The 17,888-nt window shown below is 37.6% G+C and overlaps 1 long non-coding RNA gene and 1 pseudogene across 1 annotated transcript; one reads left to right on the top strand and one right to left on the bottom strand.

Moving 5' to 3' along the window:
- Positions 1 to 3,643: 3,643 nt before the first annotated feature.
- Positions 3,644 to 5,427, bottom strand: LOC127841307 (uncharacterized). Its single transcript, XR_008030892.1, has 3 exons — positions 5,248 to 5,427; positions 4,757 to 4,876; positions 3,644 to 3,958 (listed from the first exon to the last, which is right to left on the bottom strand). It is a non-coding gene; the product is annotated as an uncharacterized LOC127841307 (long non-coding RNA).
- A 1,412-nt stretch (positions 5,428 to 6,839) lies between these two features.
- Positions 6,840 to 17,091, top strand: LOC127842294 (uncharacterized; annotated as a pseudogene).
- The last annotated feature ends 797 nt before the right edge of the window (positions 17,092 to 17,888 follow it).

The following is a 17,888-nucleotide window of genomic DNA, read 5'->3' as shown; positions in this document are numbered from 1 at the left end:
TGTTTTATTTATTTACCCATGAAATAAACTACATCATATTTATGTAGTACAATTTCATATTAAATAAAAAATATAATTTAATTAAATAAAAAATATAATTTAATTTAAGTCGTTGGACATTATTTAACATTAACTGCGTTTAATTCCTTTGATTTACTTGACATCTACGGCACAAGTGGTGCTTGAACAACAATCAATTTAAGTGCTCCCTAAATGGGTATTTGATGAACAGTCTGAGCAAGTGTCATAAACATGCCACTCAATGCGGGCATCTTATCTTTTAGAACATTGCCGCTTATCCGATGTTAAATAGATAAGGATCGTAATGGAGTGTTAATTGCAATATCTACACTTGGGGACTTTCGTTACGCATCACTTAATCATATCGATATATCTCCCTTATTTTTGAACGGCTTGTGTTGAAATGTGGATAATGAATAATTCAATACAAATCTGATAATTCCTGAAAATTAAATAGAAATTGAAAAAGAACAAAATATAAAAGTCAAATTCGCAAACTCGTTCAACGTTAAATAATAACTTTACGGACATGCAGTACACCCCGTTTTCCCAGAGCAAGGCGCAACTGTATTATAATATACTAATATATGATTTAAAGATGTTAATTTTCAAATACAAATTTCTTTGTCAACAAAACGTATGCGCAAAATATTAACGAATAGATTATTGACTTATATGCAATTTGGCAGATGTCTCAACCGATGCATTATAAATCATTTTGGTATAAAAATTTTCAAGCATATTTTCAAATGAAATAGAACTGTGTGTACGAAACTTATAACAACCGTTTCTTTCACATTTCCGTGTTCTTTATTATTAGGAAATAGCGTATTATTAATAATCAAATGACAAATCAACTTGTTTTTCTATGTTCTTGATTAACTTATAAAACGATATACGTTTACTTATGTTAAAAAAGTTATTATATAATCCAGCTGTATATTGTATGGATAATATGATAATTTCTGTATTCCTTATTGCTAAGAAATAGCGTATCATTAATAATGAAATGACAAATCAACTTGCTTTTCTATATACTTGATTTACTTTTAAAACGATATACATGTACTTATTATAAACAAGTTATTATATAATCCAGCGATATATTGTATGGATAATCTGATAAACAATAAATCCGTCATTGCACAGGTATTTCTTCTGATGAATACAATGCCGCTGTGAAGTCAGAATGCGAGCTTGAGTTCGTATGCAGTCCTTGTTCAAAAGAACAAACACGTAGAACAGAGGCCACCGATATTGATGCCGACGACTTTGCTCCAAATAGGGATTTGGGCTCTTTCAGTGCGCCAAACGACCGCTCAATGCTCATTCTTGTGGAACTGTGTATATAGTTATACGTCCTTTGAGTTTTATTAAAGGGGCCTTTTCACAGATTTTGTCATTTTTTTAACTTATTCATTAAATGCTTTATATTGATAAATGTAAACATTGGATCATAAAAGCTCCAGTAAAAAATCAAGAAAAAAAATTAAAAAAAGGAAAAGAACATTGCCCGAAGCAGGTTTCGAACCAGTGACCCCTGGAGTCCTGCCAGAGTCCTGAAGTAAAAACGCTTTAGCCTACTGAGCTATTCCGTCGAGTACAATTTCTTGACGTATTTTATACATTATATAAGCAATCTTCGTAGTTTCACAAAATTTAACGACAAAAACAGAACTCTCCAAATTATTCAATCGTTTCGCGTTGCAACGCTTTATAATATTTAGGTTTTAAAATCGTCAAAAGATGCATATAATGGCTATATTAGAGCATGGTTAATGTTCAGTAATACTGTTTCCTCACAAATATCATAACTAAAACGAAAACTTACGAATCTGAAACAACTTTTTTCAATTTTGTCAATTTACCAAAGCGTGAAAAGATCCCTTAAAGGCTGCCAGTATCTTTATACGGAACCATCATCCACTGTTGCAGTGCATATGCTGAATCTCCAAGGAGTTGTGTGTTCCTTGGGGAAACTGTGGGATTGTCAGTCTGAATCTTATCCATAAGTGTTGAGTTCTTAAAAATCCTTGAGTCGTGGACAGAATCCGGCCAGCCGCAAAATACATCGGTGAATTTCAGACTGCTGTCACAAACAGCTTAATGCAGAGAATGATATAACGAATATATTGCACGTTATCAAACATAAATAGGTCCAATAGTATCAATATTTCTCCATCACGGAGATCGCTAAATCCTTTCTTTCTCGAAACACTCTCACCTCTCTTGGTTGACCTACGTCTAAAGCGCGTGCGGCCGCTATGATTACGAAGGTTTACGAACCCTAAGAGTGGTCTTACCCAGTCATAGCTTTAAGCACAAATCTTACGGTATCGGGTCCGTTCGCCCTAGTTACACGTTCGCCCTAGGTTCGTTCGCCCTATATTATCATTTGCATATCGGGGTATGAACAGTTGATTGTTCACACATATAAGCAAGTTTGAACCTTAAGTTTTCATTAATTAATATAGTAAGCAATTAGTGAAAATTACTGGCCTTTGTTACAAACACGCTTACGAGTTAAAGAGCGCCGTCTTGATTTTTCACACATGTAAGCGAGTTTGTACCTTAGATTTCATCATTAATTAATATAATAAGCAATTAGGGAATATTACTGGCATTTGTTACAAATACGGTTACAAGTTAAAGAGCGCCGTCTTTTATATTTCGGTAATACTTTTTTGTTTGATATGTTTGGAATAACTTAACTGTGAATTATCCCAGTATATAAAATGGAGCTCAAATGTCTGGTTCTATTATTTCAAAAATTGATAATGTGTTGTGCATTTCGTGCAATTTGGAGGTACGACCTAGACAACATGCGGTTACATGCGACGTTTGTGAACGTTGGCAGCATCGGCTTTGTGGAACTGGTTAGTTTAATTTTATTTGTCAATTGTATATAATAAAAACATCTCAATAAAATATAACTATTCAGTTTTTATTCTTTTATCATTATTGATAGCTATAATCATTTATAATAAACTATATGGAACTGGTGAGTATGTAAACTCTAAATTATAATGTACACAGTATAAAGTGCATCATTTATTATTTTATATATAAGCTGTATATATTAAATTTATAAATTATTTGTACATTAATATGTGTATTATAATCATTAAGATTATGAGATTTTGAGTGTAACTTCTTGCGTTGTTTATGGTTCTTTCATTCAGCAATATAGAACCACCGTCTTTCGGATTATCTTATTTCCTGTAATCTTGTCGATATCTGCATAGGCAAATACATTTAAAATACATATAAACACCATTAAATCTCAATAAAAACATCATCAATATTCAATTTACTAAACTGATCAACTTCCAATAATTCTCGCGTGTATTGCGCTGTGTGAAGTAGCAACTGGCCTTTATTGATCGTTATCGATTAATTAAGAGATTAAAGAGATAACGGTCTGTGTTAATTGATTGATTGAGTGTCGTATTAACCTAATATAGTTAACATTGAGAACAATTACTTATCATATAGAAATTAGTTATGTAGAATATGATTATTAAGTTGAAACTATTATACTAAAGAGTATACTAAATATTGATGCATGCATAAATCATGTTTATAAAACAGAACTGTTAAAGTTTGGAGAGCTGGTCTCTGGCACAAATTACTTGGCACACAAATTAATGGTAACTTTTTTCGAGTCCTTTTAAACATGTACAGAAACATAAAATCATGCATTTCCTTTAATGGAGAATGCTCCCAGTACTTCTTATCAGAAATAGGTGTCAGACAAGGAGAAAATCTATCCCCAGTCCTATTCTCACTTTTCTTAAATGACCTTCACTCATACCTGCATATAAATGGATCCGTTGGGGTTGAACTTATCAACCCAGATACTGCAATATCGTGGCTTAAGCTTCTGGTCCTGTTGTATGCAGATGACACCGTCATTGTCGCGAATAGTGCATCTGACCTGCAAAACAGTCTCAACACATTTCATAATTATTGCAAAAACTGGTACCTCAATGTAAATATTGCAAAAACAAAAGTTGTAATTTTCGGTGCAAGACAAACAAGAAACTTTAAATTTAAATGTGGCAATAATCAACTTGAAATTACAAGCACTTATCATTATCTTGGCGTTACATTCTCAAGTAATGGTTCTTTTTTAAATGCGCGCAAACATGTTAAAGAACAAGCCTCAAAAGCCATGCACCTACTCTGGAATCGTGTTAACAATGCAAATCTACCCATTGACCTAGCTATTAAACTTTTTGATCATACTGTCCTACCTATTCTTACTTATGGCTCAGAAATATTTGGATATGAAAACCTAGAAATATTGGAACAAGTTCACAAAGATTTTATGAGAAAAATAACTAAAGCCCGTCGATCCACACCAATCAACTTTCTATATGGTGAACTAGGTCGCTATCCTTTAAGCATTAATGTAAACACAAAAATGATCTCTTTCTGGAATAGACTCATCACAGGCAAAGAAAGCAAAATATCTCTTCTCATTTATAAATACATGCTTTCACAACCAAATCTAAACTTCAAATGGATACATAAGATAAAAGAAATCCTAACATCTGTTGGAAGACCAGACATCTGGCAAAACCAAACACAAATTACACAAAACAACATCCACATACAAATCAAACAAACACTTATTGATCAATTTAAGCAATCGTGGAATGCTGAATTACAAATAAGCAACAAAGGGCGCATATACAGCAGTTTTAAATGAAACCATGAGTTTGAGCCATACATGATTAAAATTCACCCGGATGAGTCCCAAAATATCTTCAAATTCCGTACTGCCAATCACTTTCTTCCTGTAGAAACAGGCCGCTATGAAGGCACGCCATTCCATGCACGCCTTTGCAACCTATGTCACACAAACGAAATAGCTACTGAAAAACACTTTTTAATGACATGCCCTTATTTTTATAACGAACGGCATCGATATATGGGAAACCTAATAGAAAGGCACATGACGTTTAATGAAATCATTACGCCGACATCAATAGCAGAAATGAAACAGCTTTCGAGATTTACCAAAATAATAATGAAGAAATATACCAGGCAATAGACTAGGCTGTAAAGGTCGAACACTTATTTCTTAAACAACAACAACAAACACCAATGCCTCAACTCTCACTTACTATGCTTTTTAACAATTCACTTCTATCGAACACCTATAACCCTTATGTATGTACTTTGTAATAGCATTTACTTCTCAACTCTAAAATGCCCTACCTTAATCTCTCGAGCAGTATCCAATTAACTGTGCACTTGAACTCTGTAGAACACACGCGCCTGCCATAACCGATAATCTTCACACGAGGCAATGTACAATTCTAACTGCACACGGTCTCAAACGAGGTCGCAAAGACCCGTATGTAAATAGCGCAGCGGCGTAGCCACCTGTCGCTTATATTATCAGAGCACGATGTTTAACTGCGAGATGTATTTACTCTTATATACGATACATAGCATTTCTATACTCATATTTGTTAAAAATAGCTTTTTCTTATAAATAGTTTACTTTGAAAACACAAAATTAAACGCCTGATAATTGTCTCGAGAGCAACCTACACTGTAACACTGATAAATATGTGCTTGATTAATGATCGCGAAAATCATTCCTTATCCTGATGCTTTTAGTCACTTATAATTGTGCCATTATTATAATTATGATTATTATGATTATGACATTGATGTTGATTCTTCTTCGTATTATTATTATTATTATTATTATTATTATTATTATTATTATTATTATTATTATTATTATTATTATTATTATTATTATTATCATTCCTATTATTATTATTATTATCTATATATTATTATCATTATTATTATTATTATCTCGCCGTTGTTGTGATGACTACTACATGTCTTACTATTATTACAAACGTTCTATTTGTAAACATGCTTATTCCATCTTTACCGTATTAAGAATTAATACTATAAAATATCAAAGCATCTATATATAAAAGCTGCAAATTGATTCACATTGTTTATATGACTTCCCCCATACAACAAAATGTACCACACTTGAACCGGAAACATGATATGTATTTTGTAACATGTATATTATATGTTCCCCATGTTGTATCTATGTATACCTGGGAGAAATAAAGTATTGTTCTGTTCTGTTCTGTTCTATTAATTTTTTTTAGAAATTATCTTTAATATGATTATTAGCGTATGATTAAGTAAATAAACATACATTATGCAAATGAAACAGAGCTGTATATTTTAAATTGTGTAGAAATTGGCCTCAAAGAAAATGTTCAATATAATAAATACATTAAGGTATAAGATTATTATTATTTAATTATATAAATATTAAAACGGTAAGCAGCGCAACTTAAAGGCCAATTTTGTAAATTATGTAAACGGTCTCCAAATGGAGAGATAAAATGTCAATTTTTATTATAACCTTAGTCGATTTCATCCGCCTTTTCAATTAAAAATACCATTTATTGTCATAGTGCTGTCCATCCACAAGGCCTTCACCTTCTCTGTGGAATACGGAACTTGGTATGATATGAGCGGACTGCACATGTCAATCTGGGACAATACTTTATTCGCATGCATTTAGCCAAGTTTTCCCAGAACATCACTCATAAATAATACACACAAGCCTTATGCCGTCATATGTCAGTGTAGTAATGTTGAATATATTGCATAATTGCCTGTTAAAAATGGCAAATGTTCTTAAAGTAAAAAAAAATACGTGTCAATACATGAAGTTATAGGAAATAAAATAGGAGCAACGACATCTCGTGTTCGCTACGCAATTCCAATTAAATCTGCTACAGAACGCGACACGATGGTTCATGGACGGAACGTTCAAGGTACGAAACAAAGGAACATAATTATATTAACTTCTTAATAAATGTTTTTTTAAGTATTACAATCGGTTAATGCATTAAAAAGCATAAGTAAAAAATGTTTTTGTGTGTTTTGTTTTGCTTCAGGTAGTGAAAGACCCGTTCAAGAGCAGGTCCAGCTGTTAAGCATTCATGCATTCATCCACAAGGACGGGAAGCTGAAGCAGTTCCCACTTGTGTTCGCACTGATGTCGCGGAAAACGGAGGCCGTGGAACAGCTGTTCTGCGCGTCATCCGTGACAGGGTTCCAAACTTGTCAGTTGAAAACATCGTCCTGGACTTTGAGAAAGGTGCGAGCAAAGAAAAAACAAAACAAAACAAATGTATTTTTGTATTAAGTAAGATATAAACTTAAAACAAACAAATCATTGATAATTTAAAATTTAAATACATTTTAGAATTTTTTGCTCTACTTACAGCTGCATGGAAAGGGATCCGCGAAGTATTTCCTTTAGTTAGCATAAAAGTATGTGTCTTTCACTGAGTGCAGTCTGTGTGGCGGAAAGTGCAGAGTTAGGCCTAGCTACCGCCTACCGAAACAACCAGGCCATCCACCAGTATGTTCGGCAGTTGATGGCGTTGCCGTTCCTGCCTGCCGGACACATAACCGAGACGTTCCACCAGCTTCAGGCCCGTGCAAACTCCGTAAAACTGACGCAGCTAGTGGACTACGTCAATCGTCAATGGATAAACAACGCCATCTTTCGGGTGGAAGATTGGAGCGTCTTCAGGCGTTCGATGAGAACAAATAATGATGCAAAAGGTAATTGCAATATAAAATTGATTTTGTTATTATTTTATTATGCAATTATTTTCAATTTGCTTTTGAATTTGTTAAATAACACACGCAAATCTTAAATCATGTTTGCATTGATTTCAGACTAGCATCATCGACTCAACAGCCAGGCACATCATGGCGCAGTGCCCTTCTACGTGCTGGTACCAGCCCTGCGCAAGGAAGCCGAGATGGTGGACATCAGCGTGCAGTCTTCCGACCTGGAGCGTGATTTAGGGCGAACAGAAATAAGGGCGAACGGACCCGGATTCAAATCTTACGACATCTTAGCTGCGATTTCTTTGATAAAACGGTTCGCAGTACTTACGATAAGCGTACGACAAAATCATAAGAATCTTACGTAAGATCACGCTGTTGATAAAACGGCCTCCCGGTCCCGATATAATCGCGGGGTCAATCGTGTGTAGCGGTGGGTTGATAGCCAGCTGTGGGTAATAGTGTTGTGCACCGGCGTCATATCCAGTAAGAATGCGAATAGAACTCCTTAATGTTGTTTAAACCTAGACATTTTTGCTCCATTGTATAGAAAGCATTAAGTTTATTGTGGTCATATCAGATAGTTGAATCATAACGCTTTAAAAATCGCTGAATTTAGTTTTAATTTATTTTAGATCGATTGTTTCTAAAGCTCTTCCCTTATTGTCATGCTCTCGAGTCCGTTTCCTAGGAAGAACCAGTACTTAGTGTTGATAGTGTTGAAATATTAAGAATTCACCCAGAGTGGGGATCGTACCTAGGATCTCGTGAGAGTCATGCGGACACCATTTACACTACGTGACAGTCAGGTGGACACCATATACACTACGTGACAGTCAGGCGGACCCGATAAACACTACGTGACAGTCATGCGGACACCATATACACTACGTGACAGTCAGGTGGACACCATATACACTACGTGACAGTCAGGCGGACCCGATAAACACTACGTGACAGTCAGGCGGACACCATATACACTACGTGACAGTCAGGCGCACCCGATATACACTACGTGACAGCCAGGCGGACCCGATATACACTGAGTGACAGTCAGGCGGACCCGATATACACTACGTGACAGTCAGGTGGACACCATATACACTACGTGACAGTCAGGCGGACCCGATATACACTACGTGACCGTCAGGCGGACACCATATACACTACGTGACAGTCAGGCGGACCCGATATACACTACGTGACAGTCAGGCGGACCCGATATACACTACGCGACAGTCAGGCGGACACCATATACACTACGTGACAGTCAGGCGGACACCATATACACTACGTGACAGTTAGGAGGACACCATATACACTACGTGACAGTCAGGTGGACACCATATACACTACGTGACAGTCAGGCGGACCCGATATACACTACGTGACAGTCAGGCGGACACCATATACACTACGTGACAGTCAGGCGGACCCGATATACACTACGTGACAGTCAGGCGGACCCGATATACACTACGTGACAGTCAGGCGGACCCGATATACACTATGTGACAGTCAGGCGGACCCGATATACACTACGTGACAGTCAGGCGGTTCCGATATACACTACGTGACAGTCAGGCGGACCCGATATACACTACGTGACAGTCAGGCGGACACCATATACACTACGTGACAGTCAGGCGGACCCGATATACACTACGTGACAGTCAGGCGGACACCATATACACTACGTGACAGTCAAGCGGACCCGATATAAACTACGTGACAGTCAGGCGGACCCGATATACACTACGTGACAGTCAGGCGGACCCGATATACACTACGTAACAGTCAAGCGGACACCATATACACTACGTGACAGTCAGGCGGACCCGATATACACTACGTGACAGTCAGGCGGACCCGATATACACTACGTGACAGTAAGGCGGACCCGATATACACTACGTGACAGTCAGGCGGACCCGATATACACTACGTGACAGTCAGGCGGACCCGATATACACTACGTGACAGTCAGGCGGACCCGATATACACTACGTGACAGTCAGGCGGACCCTATATACACTACGTGACAGTCAGGCGGACCCGAAATACACTACGTGACAGTCAGGCGGACCCGATATACACTACGTGACAGTCAGGCGGACCCGATATACACTACGTGACAGTCAGGCGGACCCGATATACACTACGTGACAGTCATGCGGACCCGATATACACTACGTGACAGTCAGGCGGACCCGATATACACTACATGACAGTCAGGCGGACCCGATATACACTACGTGAAAGTCAGGCGGACCCGATATACACTACGTGACAGTCAGGCGGACCCGATATACACTACGTGACAGTCAGGCGGACCCGATATACACTACGTGACAGTCAGGCGGACCCGATATACACTACGTGACAGTCAGGCGGACACCATATACACTACGTGACAGTCAGGCGGACCCGATATACACTACGTGACAGTCAGGCGGACCCGATATACACTACGCGACAGTCAGGCGGACCCGATATACACTACGTGACAGTCAGGCGGACCCGATATACACTACGTGACAGTCAGGCGGACCCGATATGCACTACGTGACAGTCAGGCGGACCCGATATACACTACGCCACCGCAATCTCTTAAACTCGATGTTTTTAAATTGGTGAGTTCCTTGTACCGGCGTTTGATTGTCAAGTGTCAAAGGTAAGAAAACTCTCTTTGTTATTAATTCATGCGTTTCGTACGATTTGTTCTCCTTTAGGTGTAAACAACAATTTACTTGCATAATTATACATCGGATAAACTGAACTGAACAAAAACTGATAATACTTCACACCGGTTGACAGTCTTTTTTCAAATTAAGGACAATGCGAAATTGATAATTATAACAGCATATCAGGTCAGAGTCGAGACCAGATAAGTTAATACTCAAACCAAACGACTTTAAGGTTTAACGTCCAGGTTCCGTATTTCTTTTTATACTTAAAATAAAGTGAAGTGTGAGACTCAATAAAAATAGCCTTTATTTTTCACACATACAGGCTTACACTGGTGCTTATTTCATTATCATATTGTTCTTAATAAAGAACTATATAATTAAATGCATTTAGTACCACGCAAGACTTGGCTATGAAAAAGTTTTAGCACGTGGTAGTTTTAAGAATAATCTATTTTTAGACTTATGTCTACGGATTGGTTTGTGAATACAGGCCCGGGTTTGTTTTCAAAGCCTCGCATCACGCAACTTAAAGTTATTATTCATTACAAAAGATGTGGTAATGGTCTGTTGCCATCTAGTAGCCATATCTGAGCTGAGTGTTCTTCACCTATCTTTACATAGCATTATTCACGTCCTACGAAAAGGGGTATAATGCCATATGCGGCCACCTTAGCTTTAGACCAGACTGCGCAATAGCGAAGTGGGTAGCTCCTGACCAGACTGTGCGGATGCTCAGCCGCATATGACATAAGACCCCTTTTGGCATGACGCGGATAACAAGTAGGCGGCTTATACGGCAAAACGACAAAGGCGTTCCAATTGTACCAATGGATACCGGTAACTTATAATAGCTGGTATGGGGATGTGCTCTTGCTACCCTGCGGCTAACTTATATGCTAAACTCTGGGAAAACATGGCTTAATGCTTGTGCGAAGTGTCGTTCCAGCTTAGCCAGTGCAATCTACAAAGGTTATTCAAGAACGACAATTATCAGCCTTAACTTGATTAGCGTTAAGAAGAGACTTCCTTTAAACAAAAATAAACGATAAGTGGACATTTGCGTCCCAGATTTTCATGTGCGGACTGACCAGGCTTATCTGGAATGACATTTTACGCACATTCATTAAGCTAAGTTTTCGCACAAAGCGACTGAAATTCGAACAGGTATGAGGATAAGCATGTGCTACCTCGCGGCCTTCATAACACTAAGTTAGGTATTCTACAAGGATCTAGGGGTCTCGTTGATCTGCCTCACCATTGGCTTTAGCCTGGGCCAGTTCATCGTGCCGTATCTGTATGAGGTGTTCATCGAGACCTTCGCCTTGTAAGGCGCGTTCATTATGCTGGCCGACTTCTCCCTCGAGTGTATACCATTTGGCTTGATTATTCTGTGTTCCAAAGAGTATTATGTGACGGCGAAAGAAGCCAGTTCAAACCGTACCTTATCAGAGTAAATGGCGGCGGAAATTGCTGAACGATAATCGGAAATTACCGATCATCAAAATCATCCTATTTTTGCACCACATTTTTTTTAGCATTCTAAGTTCAATGTTATTATAGTATATTCCTTAACATACTTGTTTGACTAAGCTTTTATGTTGGCCTTAAAGATACTTCTGATGATACTTTGAAAAGGTTATAAGGTCGAGTCCTGCAGAAGGCGGGGCTTATTAGGCATCGCTGACCATAAACATGACAACGTTGTTAAGGATTAGTGGTCACATCAATGTGTTTCTTATGGAATAGTTGCTAGAGTACCCAAGACATGCGTTTATTTTTCCGGTGAACGACGGGGAGTACTACGGGGAATACATCATTTAGTGGCTTTTTGTGAAAACCGGTTTGATGAATGTGCGTAGAGTATATTTCCGTAGAAGCCAGTGCAGTCTGCAAAGGCTATTCATTGACGACACTTTACGCTTTTATGGATTTATTGTATATAAATGCATTATCTTTGAAACTATCATCTATTCTATCGTCATCTAGTCTATCGTCACAGACTAGCCTAAGCAATCCGCAAAGTCTAATACGGGACAAAGCTTCACGAACAGGCATGAAGTCATGTTTTGTCAGAGCGCGACTAATACGTTATGTAAATAAACATTAGCAGCATTATCTACTCGATCCCATAGCAAATATCACCTTTTTGGAAATTCGTGTACAATTTTGCATTTCTTTGTACATCAAGACAAAGTCAATTTTAACAGGTGGCATAGTGAAATTAATGCAATTTAAATCCGTATACATACACATGGATGAACTTTCTTTAAAAATTGTCAATTGTGTATGAATATATGTTATGTCTTTATTTACCCATAGGCGGTCAAACTACCTGTGCTGTTAGTTTTTGCAAGGATCTCTTTATTTGTATTCTGCTGACGAACTCTTTGCTGATAGCACTCAGTGGTCAGTATTTAAAGGGACATGTGCACAGTTTTATTATTTTTTTGAAGAAAAAAACAACAATAACAAAATATCTGAACTATGTTTACAAATAAATCAATAATATTGTTATTCGTTGTAACTTCTTATATTGGCAAGCAAAAACTTGGATTGAAAAGTATCGCAGTTCCCTGGGTTCATACCATCTTGTTGTCGAATAACCCACAGTAAGGAGTATAGATGCGTAGGAATTAAATCACGAGTGCGAAGCACGAGTGATTTGATAACACGCATCTATACTCCTTACTGTGGGTTATTCGACAACAAACCATCATAGAAAAATATTTTTTCGATTATATCACGATTCTGATTGATTTGGTTCAAGCTCTTAGACGTGAACTATATTTTTCAATACTCCGCCGTTCTTAGTACAGAGTTCACTATTTAGTGACGTAATTGAATTGTACAAACATATATGACGTCGTTTTCATTCATAAATATTTTGCAAAAGACGTCACTTGCATTGAAAACAACAATCATAGGAACTAAATGACGTCACGTTAATTGATGCTACTGAAAAAGCTGGCATGCTATTTGTGTTTTCTTAAGTACGATTCCTAACAAATAACATTCTTTGTAGGCGTGGTTATGCCACTTATCACCATTTATACAATTTGCTGTTTCATTACAGTTATATACATGCTACATTTATTAGATTTCTTTAAGTGCGGGTTTTAGCACGTGCATTTTACTGCAATATGTTATTTGCTTATTCGGAACTATTTTCGAAACATTAAGCTCCGCCCATAAGTTATTGTAGAATAACCCACACTTGATTTCCTTCTTTATCTATAGAAAACAAGTCGCGTGTCGTGTTAGAATAATGGCCATTCCTTTTTCTTCGTTTAAAGTCATGTGTTGGGTTGGATTGCATAAATAAAATGTTGATATAACAATCGGATATGGTCGCTTTAAACAGATAAAACGTTGAAAAGTCACACTCTAATAATCTTTCAGATTAAAGGAAAACGAAATAAGAGGTGTTTGCAATTGAATTTAATTTTGTTTAGATGTCAAAACCTCAGTCATGTACACTATCGGAAAATTAACAATAATTGTCCAAGTTTGATAGACACAATGTTTGGTCCTGCAACGAATAAGTGAAAACGTGTGGGTATCGATTGAATCGATTCCTTATTATTTCCATGAAGTTAACACGATTTTATTTATTAAACCATTACAATATATTCAATTAATTTGATTCAACATTAATCTGTCATGTAAATATGTAAGTTTCTGATAAAAAAAATATGTTGACATTAGTAATCTTATATACTGCCCAAACGAACGTACATTTTCGTTTTGATTTCTGCCATTGGGCCTAGTGTAGGCACGTATGGCGATTAAGGCGAACAAGAACGACGCCAATCAAAATCGAGATCATGAAAAGCGCCGAACTTCTAAAACAAACTTGCATTTTCATAAAGGAAGACCTAACAAAGATCAATGCAGATGTTCTTACATCATTTCGCCTTAATAAGTCTGACTTTGTGGAGGGGCCAGGCATTAATACGGAAAACTATTCGTACGCAAGAGTGGACAAGAGCGCAACGAACTATTTTCTTTTGACAAATTCAAACTTTGGTTGTAAAGCCATTGCCAAACAAACAAGGGTGACAACCAGAGCAACGTACGCCCGGAAAGTGTCAGATTGAAGCAACTCAAGACTGACCAACGGAACATAAACAGTTGGCAATTAGCTCTGGTCCCGGATATGGCAACCTCTTCGAGGTTTAAGCCAAACGCGTTGCCCCTTATCGAAATGTTACTTTTTAAACGATTACATGTAACTGCGTATTTGTAACAATTAAATTTAACTATCAATACAAACAACCAGACACACACATGCACGCACAGTTCCATGCAACCAACCTCCACACACGCACGCACGAAAGCACTATCGCACATAAGGATTCACTCACACACTTAAACAAACATACATTAAATGGACGCCTTCCTACACCAACGCGCATTTGGTTAAACAACGCGCTACGAACGAAGGTTCACCGAACGATGTGAGCATGTTGCCCTTACGACGGGTGCACGCGTTAGCTGAAGGGCTTGTGCTAATGTCTGTTTGTTGGGCTTGCAGCGTCAATGCGATCGAGACAAAGACGCATACTCGACGGATGTCCAACGCATATTGTTATCACGAGTGTTCGTTTTGTGGTCACAATTAAGTCGTTGCAAACTTTTTCAACTAGCCAATTATAACACTATGATGGTTGGTCATTTTGGTAACAAAAACTCACTTTGTTCAATTATTTTAGTTAATGTATTTTTATATTTTAATTAACAAAAAAAATGAATACGAATAAAATTATGAAATGATAAATCATACCGGTTTATAAGCTAGGAAATCATAGTTGGTATGAACTGCCAAAAACAAGCAATGAACCATTCCTAGTGAAACGTTCAAATCTACTTGTAGACGGGCTTACCCAAAATAGTCGTTTGGTCCAATATTATTTGTATACTGACTATGCAATTTTACAATGATTAATCATCTTCGATGAATGAGTTTTTTGTTCAAACGATTCAAACAAGATGTGCAGCTTCATGTATTTATCTCCTTAATCATGTGATCATCTCTGTCGTAGCAGCTTTAATGTATTGTTTTGCACCATGGTTACATGGTAAATTAATGACTACCGAATACGCTAATGGAAATACCCTAGTAAACCCTGTAGGTATCGCTTTTAGTCTGTTCGTTATTATTTCCATTGAAATTAAAAAGATTTTATTTATTACAAGGTTATAATATAGTTAATGGATAGTGTTCAACATTCCTCGGTATTATTCATATGCTGGATTTAAGATTTCGAAATAGAGTGTTTACGTTAAAAATCGTACATATTCGCTTACAACGTCCGTTTTGACAAGATTATTTAAATAGGGTTCAATACAGACATGTATGGCAAAAGAGGCGAACGATAACGACAAACTGTACAACCTTGGAAAAAACAGATGCAGGCAAAAGATAAAGCATCATAGCGGCCCATAGGCAGTTAACTTTTGGCCCTTCGTCCTCGGCCCCTAGTCGGTCCCGTGCCTACTAAAACACCAGTGCTCAGTATATTTCACTCGTTGTGCAAATAATAAATAATTGTCACTTTGTAAGACAATGTAACGCCTTTAATCAGAACATAACATTGATATAAAATAATTGCGTTTGTCAAGTCATTAGATAAAACTCAGTAAGAACGTACACATATTTTGTCACGGTGTCATGGGTCCCCTTAAAGTCGCGGGTCCATAGGCAGTTGGCTACTCTGCCGAATGAGTAATTCGGGACTGCCCCCATTAATTTCATACATCAATCCCGTGCATTGTTTACCGGCAGGCAACGTTGAGGCGTGGTTTATTGTGGTCATTATGACGTCAAGAGTGTTTTGCCGCAAAGCCTGTTCTATTCTTGTGTCAATCATAGGCGCATCACACTTCATTGGTAGAGTCACTGGAACTATTGGGCGCTTTAAATTACCGTAAGTAACCATTTCCTATGTGTTGCGTTTGCAGAGTCTAAGGCTGGGAAAGCATACACCACAAGCATTTAATAATTTTAAAATATGTATTATTCTTTTGCAATACTCTAGTTAAAAGTGGTATGCTTATGTGCTAGTTAACCGGTTACGGACAAAATATACATTTTCACCTTAACGTTAACTATGCGCAAGCCATGCGGTTTCGAGATTTGGAAATATGAGAAGAAAGTTTGATGGAACAGAAATAGACGAAACTGAGGAAAAGTATTTATAATGGAAAGTGCAGTTTATGAACCATAATAAAATATATTTGCAAATAGGAGTATCAACTGCCACTAGTGTTGCTTACCTGACAGGTAGTCAAAACTAGTGGAACAAACAATATACATGCATATGAAAGACTGTCTGACCGGATTTGCACAAGTGCTATTATAGTCCAAAAACGACACCCGTACACGGCAATCCGACCGCTGATTGGCATGGTTTTTAGAGTTTAATGTCAATTACACTTAAATAATATGTGCATGCATTTCATGTAAGATGGTAATGTACACAAATTTGTCATTGATAATCAATCGTCGTCGACGTTATCTTAATTTCAGTTAAATCTCCATTATAACGCACAGGATGAACGTATGTCCAGTGATCGCGGTCTCACACGCGCATATCGCAAAGTGCGGGACTACTACGGTATCATGGGCGCTGGCATTTTGAAAGGTGTATTCTTCGGCATCCCCATTTCGCACACTCCGGCCGTCATGTACGAGGCGGCTGGGCATGCTCGGTACCCGCAGGCCATGAGCCATTAAGACCGGTTTCGGTCTTAAGCATCATCTCAAAGATCTTTGAAAGAGTTCTTTATAACCAAGTTGAAGGCTATTGGAATGACAAAAAGCTTCTGTATAGCTATCAATCAGGATTTAGGCGTGGCTAATCTACAGACACCTGCCTTACCCATTTATCTTATTATATTCGTTTTAAGATGGATTAAGGTAAAATGGTTGGTATGCTATTGTTAGACCTACAGAAGGCCTTCGATACCGTCAATCATAGTATTTCAATCATGAAACTTGAGGCTCCATAGTGACGCATTCAGGTGGTTCACCTCCTATCTCTCCGATCGTCATCTGATTGTTGACGTATCAGGTACTGTGTCCTCTGAGGCCTCCATCTCTTGTAGTGTTCCTCAGGGCTCCATCTTATTTTTAATTCATGTGAATGATATCGCCGATGTGGTTAAAAATAAAATTTTACTTTAAGCTGATGGTACTGGCATCCTGGTAGCTGGTAAACACATTTCAGAAATTGAATCCATTCTTTCTAGTGATCTCGAACTTATAAGTGAGTGGTTAGTGGACAATAAACTGCCTCTACATCTTGGTAAAACGGAGTCAATATTGTTTGGCTCAAAGCCCAAACTAAGGTCAAATCCTCACTTAAATGCCTTTTGCAATGGTGTGTCAATTACTTCATCAAGTTATGTTAAGTACCTAGGTGCTATATTGGACAAGTGTCTGTCTGGTAAAACTATTGCTAGGTCAATTATTACAAAAGCAAACTCCAGGTTAAAAGTTCCTATACAGAAAAAGTAAGTTCTTAACATTGC

This window comes from Dreissena polymorpha, chromosome 8, assembly GCF_020536995.1.
Source record: "Dreissena polymorpha isolate Duluth1 chromosome 8, UMN_Dpol_1.0, whole genome shotgun sequence".
NCBI classification, from domain to species: Eukaryota; Metazoa; Mollusca; class Bivalvia; order Myida; family Dreissenidae; genus Dreissena; species Dreissena polymorpha.
This window is presented reverse-complemented; position numbering and strand designations above follow the sequence as displayed.